Source organism: Mesoplodon bidens (assembly GCF_964165515.1).
Source record: "Mesoplodon bidens genome assembly, chromosome: 13".
NCBI lineage: Eukaryota > Metazoa > Chordata > Mammalia > Artiodactyla > Ziphiidae > Mesoplodon > Mesoplodon bidens.
Genome location: NC_138169.1, coordinates 22414901 through 22427718, shown reverse-complemented (window position 1 = coordinate 22427718; position 12818 = coordinate 22414901). Strand labels below are relative to the sequence as shown.

The following is a 12818-nucleotide window of genomic DNA, read 5'->3' as shown; positions in this document are numbered from 1 at the left end:
CTCTGAAGCCCAGACTACCTGGGTTTGAATTCCAGTACAGCCTCTTAGTAGCTGCATAGCCAAGTTATTCAGCCTCTCTGTACTTCAGATGTCTCATCTATTTAATACAAGTGGCCACCTAGCTCTTGGTGTGACTTTGAAGATATAATGTAAAATGCTTACAAAGAGTGTCTGGCACATAAAATGTGCTTACTACACTTTTCCTGTTAGTATGATGGTACCCTGTAATCTAGCTGGACACAGCTTACCGGGCTTCTGTGCATTTGTACATACTTCTTCCTTTGCATAGAATTTCTTCTTATGCGCTTCTTAACTTGCTTCCTTTTTGTCACTGCTCATACCTTAAGAACTAACTCAATCTTCTCCTCCTTAGTGAATCTTTCTACATAATTGCTGGGTATAGTTGGCCACACCCTCCTTTGACCATACTTGTATGAGCCATAGTCATAGCTCTGTACTGTAACTGTCAGTATGTCTGCCTCTATCAGTGTAAGGTTGAGGGCACAGGCACAGAGTAGGAACTGAAAGAGTGAATATTTGAAAAAATGCAACATTTATGGAATATGATGGTCAGTGATCTTCAACCAGCTGGCAAGATTCTCTGACTTGCCAGTTATTGGAAATGCCTAACTTCCAAGTTTATCTCTTTTTCTTACCCTCTCAGAACACCATATTGACTATGAGTCAGGGTGATTCATTAAAGGGATAATCTTAACTCCTTACCTATTAAAAATAAAGTCCCAGTTATGAGGTGATGGCTGCACAACATTGTGTATGTGCTGAATGCAACTGAATTGTACACTTCAAAATGGTTAATTTTATGTTATATGAACTTTACCTCAAATGAAAAAAAGGGGGAAAAAGTTACAGTTATTTGTGATACATCTCACAGCTGGATCACAAGATACAAGTGCAGCAATACCATGGTTGTAAACCACTGGAGTAAATCTTTATTCCCTTCAGCCTGAAGTATTTTGGATCTTGTAAAACTGGTAGGGAATGGTCATCTATAGAAAAGTACTTCCAGGGACATTTGAGAAGCTGGGAATAGTTGATAGACTTGATACGAAGTGAAAGAAGTCAATGATGAGGAAATCTGATTTGGCACCTTTACTGTTCAGGAGCTAGCCAGTAAACATTGCCATTGTGAGAGGCTACAGAGTTGAACTGGCCCAACTTCAAGAAAAGATGCCAGCAGCCACCTTCATTTTGCTGGTCAGTCACAGTGGTGACATGCTGTGGAAGACACAGCGGAAGCAAGAGAAAACCTGAAATCCCAGCTGGCCTTGTCAGCTTTAACTTCCACAGCGAATTCATTATATCATTAATAACAATGTATGTCTCAGCTTTAAGACTGCTTTTTATTGATGTGCTAAAACCATGCAGTTTTATTGAAAGCTATAAAAATTATATCATTCAACTGACATTTTTAGGATATATATGACGCTTTTGTCCTGTACTTTCTTGTTAGTGCCCCCTTTTAGATTTTTGTAGCTAAGAGACATATTCTCACATGATTGAGCCCTTTAACTATATTCCTTTTCCAGCACACTTTGTTATTTATTCTGTTAGAGTGTTCTGTCTTTGTTATTTTGAGTATTCTATTCTTTTAGCATATATCGTAAGGAAAAACATAAAATTGTATCCTTTGGCTTACACCTTCTGTGTAATAAACTTAACATTTCTGGAAAAAGTACCTGAAATAAACTTGATCTCAGTTGTCAGAGCTGCACATAAGCTTTCTGCTGGTAGACGTCTCTCAGTTTGGACTATCAAAGGACCGAAATTTCTATAGCTTACGTCTGGTTATGTAAGCCAATGTCCATTCATGAATGCACTTATATTTCCAGCATTATTTACTTTGTGGGAGGTAACATTTTGGATTTACATCAAGTTAGAAGACTGAGGCTTGTGGAAACACAGATTTTTGAGGTAGTTCTGAGTTAGAGAGCAGGTACCATTTGGCATAGGGACAAAGTGGAGTTGGGAGCCAGGAGCTTATTGCGGGAACTCATTGTGTTTGGATATATACTCTCCTAAACACACAATATACGTAGACTTGAACCTAGAAAGGTAATAGTGGGAGTAGAGAAGGAAGAAACCTTCAAGGAAACTTTGTTGTACATCCTGGGATAACTTATGTCCTATATTGACAAAACATTTATTATCAATAGATAAGAAATTGGGATTTTAAAATTGATAAGTGATTCCTTATTTTGACTTGTCCAATGTAGGCGTTCCTTGTTTTAAGGAAAATCAAAATACAATATTTGAATCTGAAAACAAACTGAATGCCAACTTGTTTTATATAACTAAAAACTTTGAATGTCCATTATATTTATCTGGTTCATTATGTCATTGCTCTGACAATTAATTGTTAAGCATATTTTATATTTTAAATATTTATAAATGAACATAATGGAAATGCACACACTCATTTTCAGGATTATGTTAAATTGTGGTTATCTGTGAAAAGCTGAAATGCTTAAGCCCAGATCCGTCAGATATTTTTGGAAACGTGTTTGCAGAGTTGAGATTCTCAGGCATAAATAAATAAGATTATTATGTTTTTAAGGAGTAGAAAGAAAATGTCATAGTGAGTGATGGTGGACTCATGATCATTTTGGTGGACTTTGGGTCTTTGTTACTTAATAATTAGTTTTTTTCCAACAGAGGGTGGGCTGGAGAAATAAAAGATAAATGCAAACTACTTTATTGTTAATAATTTTGGTAAATATATTAGGTTGAACCATGTGAAACTGCTGATGTTTCACCATCTTTTACCTACAAAACTAGAAATTTACTTTGGTTCAATTAGTATTGGGGGGTTAGGAATGGTGGTGATAAATATTGAAATTAAGACTAAAATGTGTTTGAGGGATTAGTTATGAATTTTAATATTCTGTAGTCACCATGGTTTTTATGGAAAATCACTATGCTAATATTTATCTGTGGTGTTCTTGTGAATTTCTTGTTAACTCAAACTTAATTCATTAACTGCCAGCCCTTGTTAAATTTCAACCATTTTTTAATGTGAAATTTTCTAAAATATACAACACATTTTCTATCTTCTTAAACAGAAGGTACTAAGCTTCTCCTGATTACTCAGGATTATTATCACAAACATGAATTATTCTACTTTGGCATAATGCAGCACTACTATAGGAGCTTTTAAGGAATGTAGAATTATTTGTTCCTATACTGACTGACCCCAGATTGTTTTTTTGTGTCTTTTAAAATATTTTTGGGACTTCCCTGGTGGTGCAGTGGTTAAGAATCCACCTGCCAGTGCAGGGGACATGGGTTTGATCCCTGGTCCGGGAACATCCCTCATGCTGCAGGGCAACTAAGCCCATGCGCCACAACTAAGCCCATGCTCTAGAGCCTGCGAGCCACAACTGCTGAGCCCACATGCCACAACTACTGAAGCCTGCGTGCTCTGCAGTAAGAGAAGCCACCGCAATGAGAAGCCCACACACTGCAACGAAGAGTAACCCCCGCTCGCCGCAACTAGCGAAAGCCTGCGCACAGCAACAAAGAACCAATGCAGCCAAAAATAAATAACTTTATTTAAAAAGAAATACTTTTATGATGTCTTTGTGTGGTTTTTACCTTTCTTTCCATGTTGCCCAAAGTAATGTTGCTGTCATGTGCCTACTTCTTGCAATTCTGTTTTATGTATTTGTTTCCTATCTGTGGTGGGTGAGAAGTGCAGCTAACTGAGCCTTAGCTTGTGACTGAGATGAAAGTAAGTAGACTCTGAATGAATGAGGGTTTCTCTTATGAGTGTATGAACTTTAGAGTATGAACTGTGACTTTCTATTTTGACTACTTAAGGGTTTTCGTTTTTTTTAATACTTTCTGGTTTTAGGCTATGTTTTAGATGTTTAAGATGGTTAAATAAATGACCTTTTTTTTTAAAAAAATTATTTTGGAGGGCAGACAGCAGAAGCAAGAAGAACTACAATCCTGCAGGCTGTGGAACAAAAACCACATTCACAGGAAGACAAGATGAAAAGGCAGAGGGCTATGTACCAGATGAAGGAACAAGATAAAACCCCAGAAAAAGAACTAAATGAAGTGGTGATAGGCAACCTTCCAGAAAAAGAATTCAGAATAATGTTAGTGAAGATGATCCAGGACCTCGGAAAAAGAATGGAGGCAAAGATCAAGAAGATGTAAGAAATGTTTAACAAAGACCTAGAATAATTAAAGAACAAACAAACAGAGATGAACAATACAATAACTGAAATGAAAACCACACTAGAAGGAATCAATAGCAGAATAACTGAGGCAGAAGAATGGATAAGTGACCTGGAAGACAGAGTGGTGGAATTCACTGCTGCAGAACAGAATAAAGAAGAAAGAATGAAAAGAAATGAAGACAGCCTAAGAGACCTCTGGGACAACATTAAACGCAACAACATTCGCATTATAGGGGTCCCAGAAGGAGAAGAGAGAGAGAAAGGACCAGAGAAAATATTTGAAGAGATCATAGTCGAGAACTTCCCTAACATGGGAAAGGAAATAGCCACCCAAGTCCACGAAGCGCAGCGAGTCCCATACAGGATAAACCCAAGGAGAAACATGCCAAGACACATAGTAATCAAATTGGCAAAAATTAAAGAGAAAGAAAAATTATTGAAAGCAGCAAGGGAAAAACAACAAATAACATACAAGGGAACACCCATAAGGTTAACAGCTGATTTCTCAACAGAAACTCTACAAGCCAGAAGGGAGTGGCATGATATACTTAAAGTGATGAAAGGGAAGAACCTACAACCAAGATTACTCTACCCAGCAAGGATCTCATTCAGATTTGACAGAGAAATAAAAAGCTTTACAGACAAGCAAAAGCTAAGAGAATTCAGCACCACCAAACTAGCTCTACAACAAATGCTAAAGGAACTTCTCTAAGTGGGAAACACAAGAAAAGGACCTACAAAAACAAGCCCAAAACAATTAAGAAAATGGTCATAGGAACATACATATCGATAATTACCTTAAATGTGAATGGATTAAATGCTCCAACGAAAAGACACAGATTGGCTGAATGGATACAAAAACAAGACCCTTATATATGCTGCCTACAAGAGACCTACTTCAGACCTAGGGACACATACAGACTGAAAATGAGGTGATGGAAAAAGATATTCCATGCAAATGGAAATCAAAAGAAAGCTGGAGTAGCAATACTCATATCAGATAAAATAGACTTTAAAATAAAAATGTTACAAGAGATAAGGAAGGACACTACATAATGATCACAGGATCAATCCAAGAAGAAGATATAACAATTATAAATATATATGCACCCAACATAGGAGCACCTCAATACATAAGGCAATTGCTAACAGCTATAAAAGAGGAAATCAACAGTAACACAATAATACTGGGGGACTTTAACACCTCACTTACACCAATGGACAGATCATCCAAACAGAAAATTAGTAAGGAAGCAGAAGCTTTAAATGACACAATAGACCAGACAGATTTAATTGATATTTATAGGACATCCCATTCAAAAAGAGCAGATTACACTTTGTTCTCAAGTGTGCACGGAACATTCTCCAGGATAGATCACTTCTTGGGTCACAACTCAAGCCTCAGTAATTTTAAGAAAATTGAAATCATATCAAGCATCTTTTCTGACCACAATGCTGTGAGATTAGAAATGAATTACAGGGAAAAGAATGTAAAAAACACAAACACATGGGGGCTAAGCAATACGTTACTAAATAACAAAGAGATCAGTGAAGAAATCAAAGAGGAAATCGAAAAACACCTAGAGGCAAATGACAATAAAAACACGACGATACAAAACCTATGGGATGCAGCAAAAGCAGTTGTAAGACGGAAGTTTATAGCTATACAAGCCAACCTTAAGAAACAAGAAAAATCTCAAATAAACAATCTAACCTTACACCTAAAGGAACTAGAGAAGGAAGAACACACAAAACCCAAAGTTAGCAGAAGGAAAGAAACCATAATGTTCAGAGCAGAAATAAATGAAATAGATACAAAGAAAACAACAGCAAAGAACAATAAAACTAAAAGCTGGTTCTTTGAGAAGATAAACAAAATTGATAAACTGTTAGCCAGACTCATCAAGAAAAAGAGGGAGAAGACTCAAATCAATAAAATTAGAAATGAAAAAGGAGAAGTTACAACAGACACTGCAGAAATACAAAGCATCCAAAGAGACTACTACCAGCAACTCTATGCCAATAAAGTGGACAACTTGGAAGAAATGGACAAATTCTTAGAAAGGTATAACTTTCCAAGACTGAACCAGGAAGAAATAGAAAATATGAACAGACCAATCACAAGGAATGAAATTGAAACTGTGATTACAAATCTTCCAACAAACAAAAGTCCAGGACCAGATGGCTTCATAGGTAAATTCTCTCAAACATTTAGAGAAGAGCTAACACCCATCCTTCTCAAACTCTTCCAAAAAATTGCAGAGGAAGGAACACTCCCAAACTCATTTTATGAGGCCACCATCACCCTGATACCAAAACCAGACAAAGATACTACAAAAAAAGAAAATTACAGACCAATATCACTGATGAATATAGATGCAAATATCCTCAACAAAATACTAGCAAACAGAATCCAACAACACATTAAAAGGATCATACACCATGATCAAGTGGGATTTATCCCAGGGATGCAAGGATTCTTCAATATACGCAAATCAATCAATGTGATACACCATATTAACAGATTGAAGAAGAAAAGCCATATGATCATCTCAATACATGCAGAAAATGCTTTTGACAAAATTCAACACCCATTTATGATAAAAACTCTTTAGAAATTGGGCATAGAGGGAACCTACCTCAACATAATAAAGGTCATTTACAAGAAACCCACAGCAAACATCATTCTCAATGGTGAAAAACTGAAAGCATTTCCTGTAAGATCTGGAACAAGACAAGGATGTCCACTCTCACCACTGTTATTCAACATAATTTTGGAAGTCCTAGCCATGGCAATCAGAGAAGAAAAAGAAATTAAAGGAATACAAATTGGAAAAGAAGAAGTAAAACTGTCACTGTTTGCAGTTGACATGATACTATACATAGAAAATCCTAAAAATGCCACCAGAAAACTACTAGAGCAAATCAATGAATTTGGTAAAGTTGCAGGATACTAAATTAATGCACAGAAATCTCTTGCATTCCTATATACTAATGATGAAAAATCTGAAAGAGAAATTAAGGAAACACTCCCATTTCCCACTGCAACAAAAAGAATAAAATACCTAGGAATAAACCTACGTAGGGAGACAAAAGACCTGTATGCAGAAAACTATAAGACACTGGTGAAAGAAATTAAAGATGATACCAACAGATGGAACGATATACCATTTTCTTGGATTGGAAGGATCAATATCGTGAAAATAACTATACTACCCAAAGCAATCTACAGATTCAATGCAATCCCTATCAAGTTACCAATGGCATTTTTTACAGAACTAGAACAAAAAATCTTAAAATTTGTATGGAGACACAAAAGACCCCGAATAGCCAAAGCAGTATTGAGGGAAAAAAAGCAGAGCTGGAGGAATCAGACTCCCTGACTTCGGACTATACTACAAAGCTATAGTAATGAAGACAATATGGTACTGGCACAAAAACAGAAACATAGATCAATGGAACAAGATAGAAAGCCCAGAGATAAACCCACACACCTATGGTCAACTAATCTATGACAAAGGAAGCAGTCTCTTCAATAAGTGGTGCTTGGAAAACTGGACAATAACATGTAAAAGAATGAAATTAGAACACTCCCTAACACCATACACAAAAATAAACTCAAAATGAATTAGAGACCTAAATGTAAGACTGCACACTATAAAACTCTTAGAGGAAAACATAGGAAGAACACTCTTTGACATAAATCACAGCAAGATCTTTTTTGATCCACCTCCTAGAGTAATGGAAATAAATACAAAAATAAACAAATGGGACCTAATGAAACTTCAAAGCTTTTGCACAGCACAGGAAACCATAAACAAGACGAAAAGACAACCCTCAGAATGGGAGAAAATATTTGCAAATGAATCAACGGAGAAAGGATTAATCTCCAAAATATATAAACAGCTCATGCAGCTCAATATTAAAAAAGCAGACAACCCAATCCAAAAATGGGCAGAAGACTTAAATAGACATTTCTCCAAAGAAGACATACAGATGGCCAAGAAGCACATGAAAAGCTGCTCAACATCACTAATTATTAGAGAAATGCAGATCAAAACTACAATGAGGTGTCACCTCACACCAGTTAGAATGGGCATCATCAGAAAATCTACAAAGAACAAATGCTGGAGAGGGTGTGGAGAAAAGGGAACCCTCTTGCACTTTTGGTGGGAATGTAAATTGATACAGCCACTATGGAGAACAGTATGGAGGTTCCTTAAAAAACTAAAAATAGAATTACCATATGACCCAGCGATCCCACTACTGGGCATATACCCAGAGAAAACCATAATTCAAAAAGACACATGCACCCCAACGTTCATTGCAGCACTATTTATAGTAGCCAGGTCATGGACGCAACCTAAATGCCCATCGACAGATGACTGGATAAAGAAGATGTGGTACATATACACAATGGAGTATTACTCAGCCATAAAAAGGAACGAAATTGGGTCATTTGTTGGGCTGTGGTTGGATCTAGAGACTGTCATACAGAGTGAAGTAAGTCAGAAAGAGAAAAACAAATATCATATATTAACGCATATATGTGGAACCTAGAAAAATGGTACAGATGAACCGGTTTGCAGGGTAGAAACTGAGACACAGTTATAGAGAACAAACGTATGGACACCAAGGGGGGAAAGCAGTGGGGGGATGGGGGGGTGGTGTGATGAATTGGGCGATTGGGATTGACATGTATACACTGATGTGTATAAAATTGATGACTAATAAGAACCTGCTGTATAAAAAAATTATTTTATTTATTGATTTTTGGGTGCATTTGGTCTTCATTGCTGGGTGTGGGCTTTCTCTAGTTGCGGGGAGTGGGGGCTACTCTTTGTTGCAGTGCACAGGCTTCTAATTTTGGTGGCTTCTCTTGATGCAGAGGATGGGCTCTAGGCATGTGGGCTTCAGTAGTTGTGGCACCTGGGCTCAGTAGTTGTGGCGCTTGGGCTCAGTTGCTCTGCGGTACATGGGATCTTCCCGGACCAGGGCTTGAACATGTGTCCCCTGCACTGGCAGGTGGATTCTTAAGCACTGCGCCACCAGAGAAGCCCAATAAATGACCTTTTAATAAATGAAATATTTATTATGCTATTGATTACTGAATGTTAGATACATTTGAGGGTGCTTGGTCACAGGGACTGAAAACATTTTGAATGATTTGATAAATACCACTCCAGTTTTTCCTTTTCTGACTTTGCTTTAGTATGTGGCTTGGCATTTTTTTTCAATAACTTGTTCAAATATATACACATAATAATCAACTATTGTAGAGGGAACTAGTATTAGTAGTTTATGTGAAGGGTAGATTTGTATATCTTAGGGATTATAGTTGATTGCCTATGAGAATAAATGACCAAGGAATGTGGGGTTTATTTAAATATTAATTAGTTATATATTGATTAACTAAAACATTATCTCTTTAGCTACATAAATATTAATTTTAAACAACCCTTTTTGTTTTAGCACAGGCTCTTGCTAGTCAGCATTTATAATACTGAGACTAAAACATTTTTTAGAAATGAGAAGAACTTTAAGGAGCATTTAATTTTACAGATTAGGAAGTGGAGTACCAGTAGGGTAAGCTGCCTCCCTCAGAATCATGTAGCTATTCAGAGGCTGGCGATAGACCTGGGTACTCTAAGGAGAGGGCCATATCCACTGGGCTGTACTGCTTCTATCTTTTCTCTAGGAATTCAGAATCTAGGGTGGGGCTTGTTTTGTAAAAACAAAACAAAACAAAAAACAGTTATATAGATGATATATTCGGAAGACACAAGAAATCTATTTGCTTTCAGACACCTTTTCTGTGACTTATTTTCCTAAAATTCTTTTGTGCCAATGCTTTAAAAATCTGTAGTAAAATGCAAATATGACAGTAACATTTGTTTGCTGTCTGTTAGCTTTGCTGCTCTGTCACCCAGCAAGACATTCAGAAACAGGATCCTTATAACCTCTTGATATAGCTGGTAGGGAGGGATTCATGAAACATCAGGTCCCTGATCACTGAGAGGCCTAGTTTGAAGTGGAGGATGGGGTCACTTTGTTGGGGACCCCGAGTAGAAAAGAAGTAGCATTAACGGGTAGCATTTGAGGGGACAGGAGAAAAAGATAGCCGAGAGTAGAAATAGAGGACACTGACCACAAACTCCATGTACTTTGTAATTTTAAGGTAAGACCAGCTCTAGGTGGGAGTAGGTGACACAAAAGGACCAAGAGTAAGGGAAGAAAAATTAATGATCACTATCAATAAAGACAGAATAACTTATCTGAAAAGCAAACAGTTTATGTAGGTTAACACAAATATGAAATAGACCTCATTGATAATACATTTATCAGAATATACTTGTCATGGTTCTAATTATTTCTGATGATAGCTCTGGTTCTCAGGAAATTTTAATGAACCATATAAATGCTACCCCATTTTTAGTCATCATGAAACAAACAATTTAGAAGAACTGGGCTATTATGGAACCAGTGTTTCTAGTATAACTATAACTGTGGGTAAATCGTCTGTATTAATTTGAACAGAACTCTCTGACTTAATTTTTAAAAGTGAATTCATAATATATTGTTGCACTCCATCATTCTGGATTAAAAATGAATGAGAATGTAAAATCCCTAAAGCTAATTTTTAAATTATTATAAGTCTACAGAATATACTGCTGACATTTAGAAGTTGATTAAAATAGGATTAAATGTGGAGAAAGTGAGTTGATTTCTTTATCTTTTTGTTTAAAATTTAAATTAAAAATTCTAACTTTAAGAGATACCAGCTAAAGGAAGGATCTTAAGTTATAGGTTATTGATAGGGGCAAGATGGGAATAAAGATGCAGACCTACTAGAGAATGGACTTGAGGATATGGGGAGGGGGAAGGGTAGGCTGGGACAAAGTGAGAGAGTGGCATGGACATATATACACTACCAAACGTAAAATAGATAGCTAGTGGGAAGCAGCCGCGTAGCACAGGGAGATCAGCTCAGTGCTTTGTGACCACCTAGAGGGGTGGGCTAGGGAGGGAGATGCAAGAGGAAAGAGATATGGGGACATATGTATATGTATAACTGATTCACTTTGTTATAAAGCGGAAACTGACACACCATTGTAAAGCAATTATACTCTAATAAAGATGTTAAAAAAATTATAGGTTATTGACTATATGTAATTACATATGCAAATATAATTAACATTTATACTGACCAAATAAACTAGGGAAGATTGATATGCACAGAGGTTATAATATCACCGTGGACGAGTTTTAAACACTAATATAAAAATGTATGATTTTTGATTAAATAGAACCAGATATTCAGAGTTTAAAAAATATATGATTTCTTAATGGACACTGTAGCCCTTTTAGAGGCTATTTCAATAATAATATTAAAAATCAAATTTCTTTTAAATGATCAAATTAGTAAGCATTTATTAAAGCTGTTGGAGATGCAAATATGAATAAAATACATTTCCTCTAGAAGGGAGGTTAAGACAAGTGCACAAATGTCTGAAATGTGAGGTGGCATATGTTAAGTATCACCAGAGAGAGTGACTAAAGGAGAGGGCACAGCTGAGTTGGTGGAAGAAAGGGAGGGGTTTGGAGTTCGGGGTAGGAATTAGTCGACCAAGAGAGTTTGCATGGTGGGGTGGCATTTCAGCTAGACTTGGTGGGCTTACTAGAGGGAGACAAGGAGACCATTCTAGGCAGTGAGAATAATGGAGGGAAAAGCAAGCTCTGAGCATGTTTTTACAACATGGTAAGGAATCCCAGTATGGCTGCAGAATAAACTTCATATGCCAGCTGAAATCCAGACAGTAATTGGCCCCAAAGATGGTGAATTAGGTTTTCACATGCTTATTCTCCTCCTAATGCTTGGTGAGTAACTGGTCTTTCTCACAATTTCTTATTAAAGAGAAATGAAAAACTGAGTAGGTTGTAAATGATGGGATTTTATTTGGCTCTGCAAGGATTTTTATAAATACTACAGCAGCTGTTTACATGTTTTTCATGATTGCCCTATGCATATCAGAATGATTTTCCTCATTGTTTCATGCATAAGTCACACTTGACTCAAGTTTATATCTGAATGTTTGCCATTCTCATGTTTGTAATCCTTTGGGTAATGTTAGTTACCTGATGATAGGAATATCATAAATTTGGAATTCAAGCCTTTCCAACTTCAGAATGTCATCTCTTTACTACACATATTATGTAGAACTGTTAAACAATCATTTTGAGGTCTGTAGCACAATTCACAAAGCAACAATCTCTCCTGTATTTCCAAATAAAGTATTTGAAGGGAATGATATTTGCAAAATGTGCTATAGTGGTAAATTTAGAGAGTACAAGATAATTACTTGTAATTATGGCAATTTCTGTAAGGGAAATCATCTTAATTTGTTCCTACCAAGGAATAGAATTGCTCTACTCATAGCATTTGAATCTTTTTAGGAGATTAATGCTGTGTGCCTTCGTTACTTTGAATGGACATTACAGCTTTTCACTACATCTGAAATTACCCCTTTAATTCACATTTCTGTTTGAATTTCTGTTAAATGCAGTCTTTACTTTTAAAAAATCACATTCCAGAGCCCTTGTCGGAGAGAACTT

At 36.5% G+C, this 12818-nt stretch overlaps 2 protein-coding genes across 4 annotated transcripts in view; one reads left to right on the top strand and one right to left on the bottom strand.

The window, feature by feature from the left end:
* TTC28 (tetratricopeptide repeat domain 28) overlaps positions 1–12818 on the top strand; it is a 598353-nt gene that overhangs the window by 185363 nt on the left and 400172 nt on the right. The window lies entirely within an intron of this gene.
* LOC308626761 (uncharacterized protein) overlaps positions 10559–12818 on the bottom strand; it is a 452693-nt gene continuing 450433 nt past the window's right edge. The window contains exon 5 of the transcript XR_014017296.1: positions 10559–10568. The gene's annotated coding sequence lies outside the window, so the exon portion shown is untranslated. The remainder of the gene's footprint in view (positions 10569–12818) is intronic.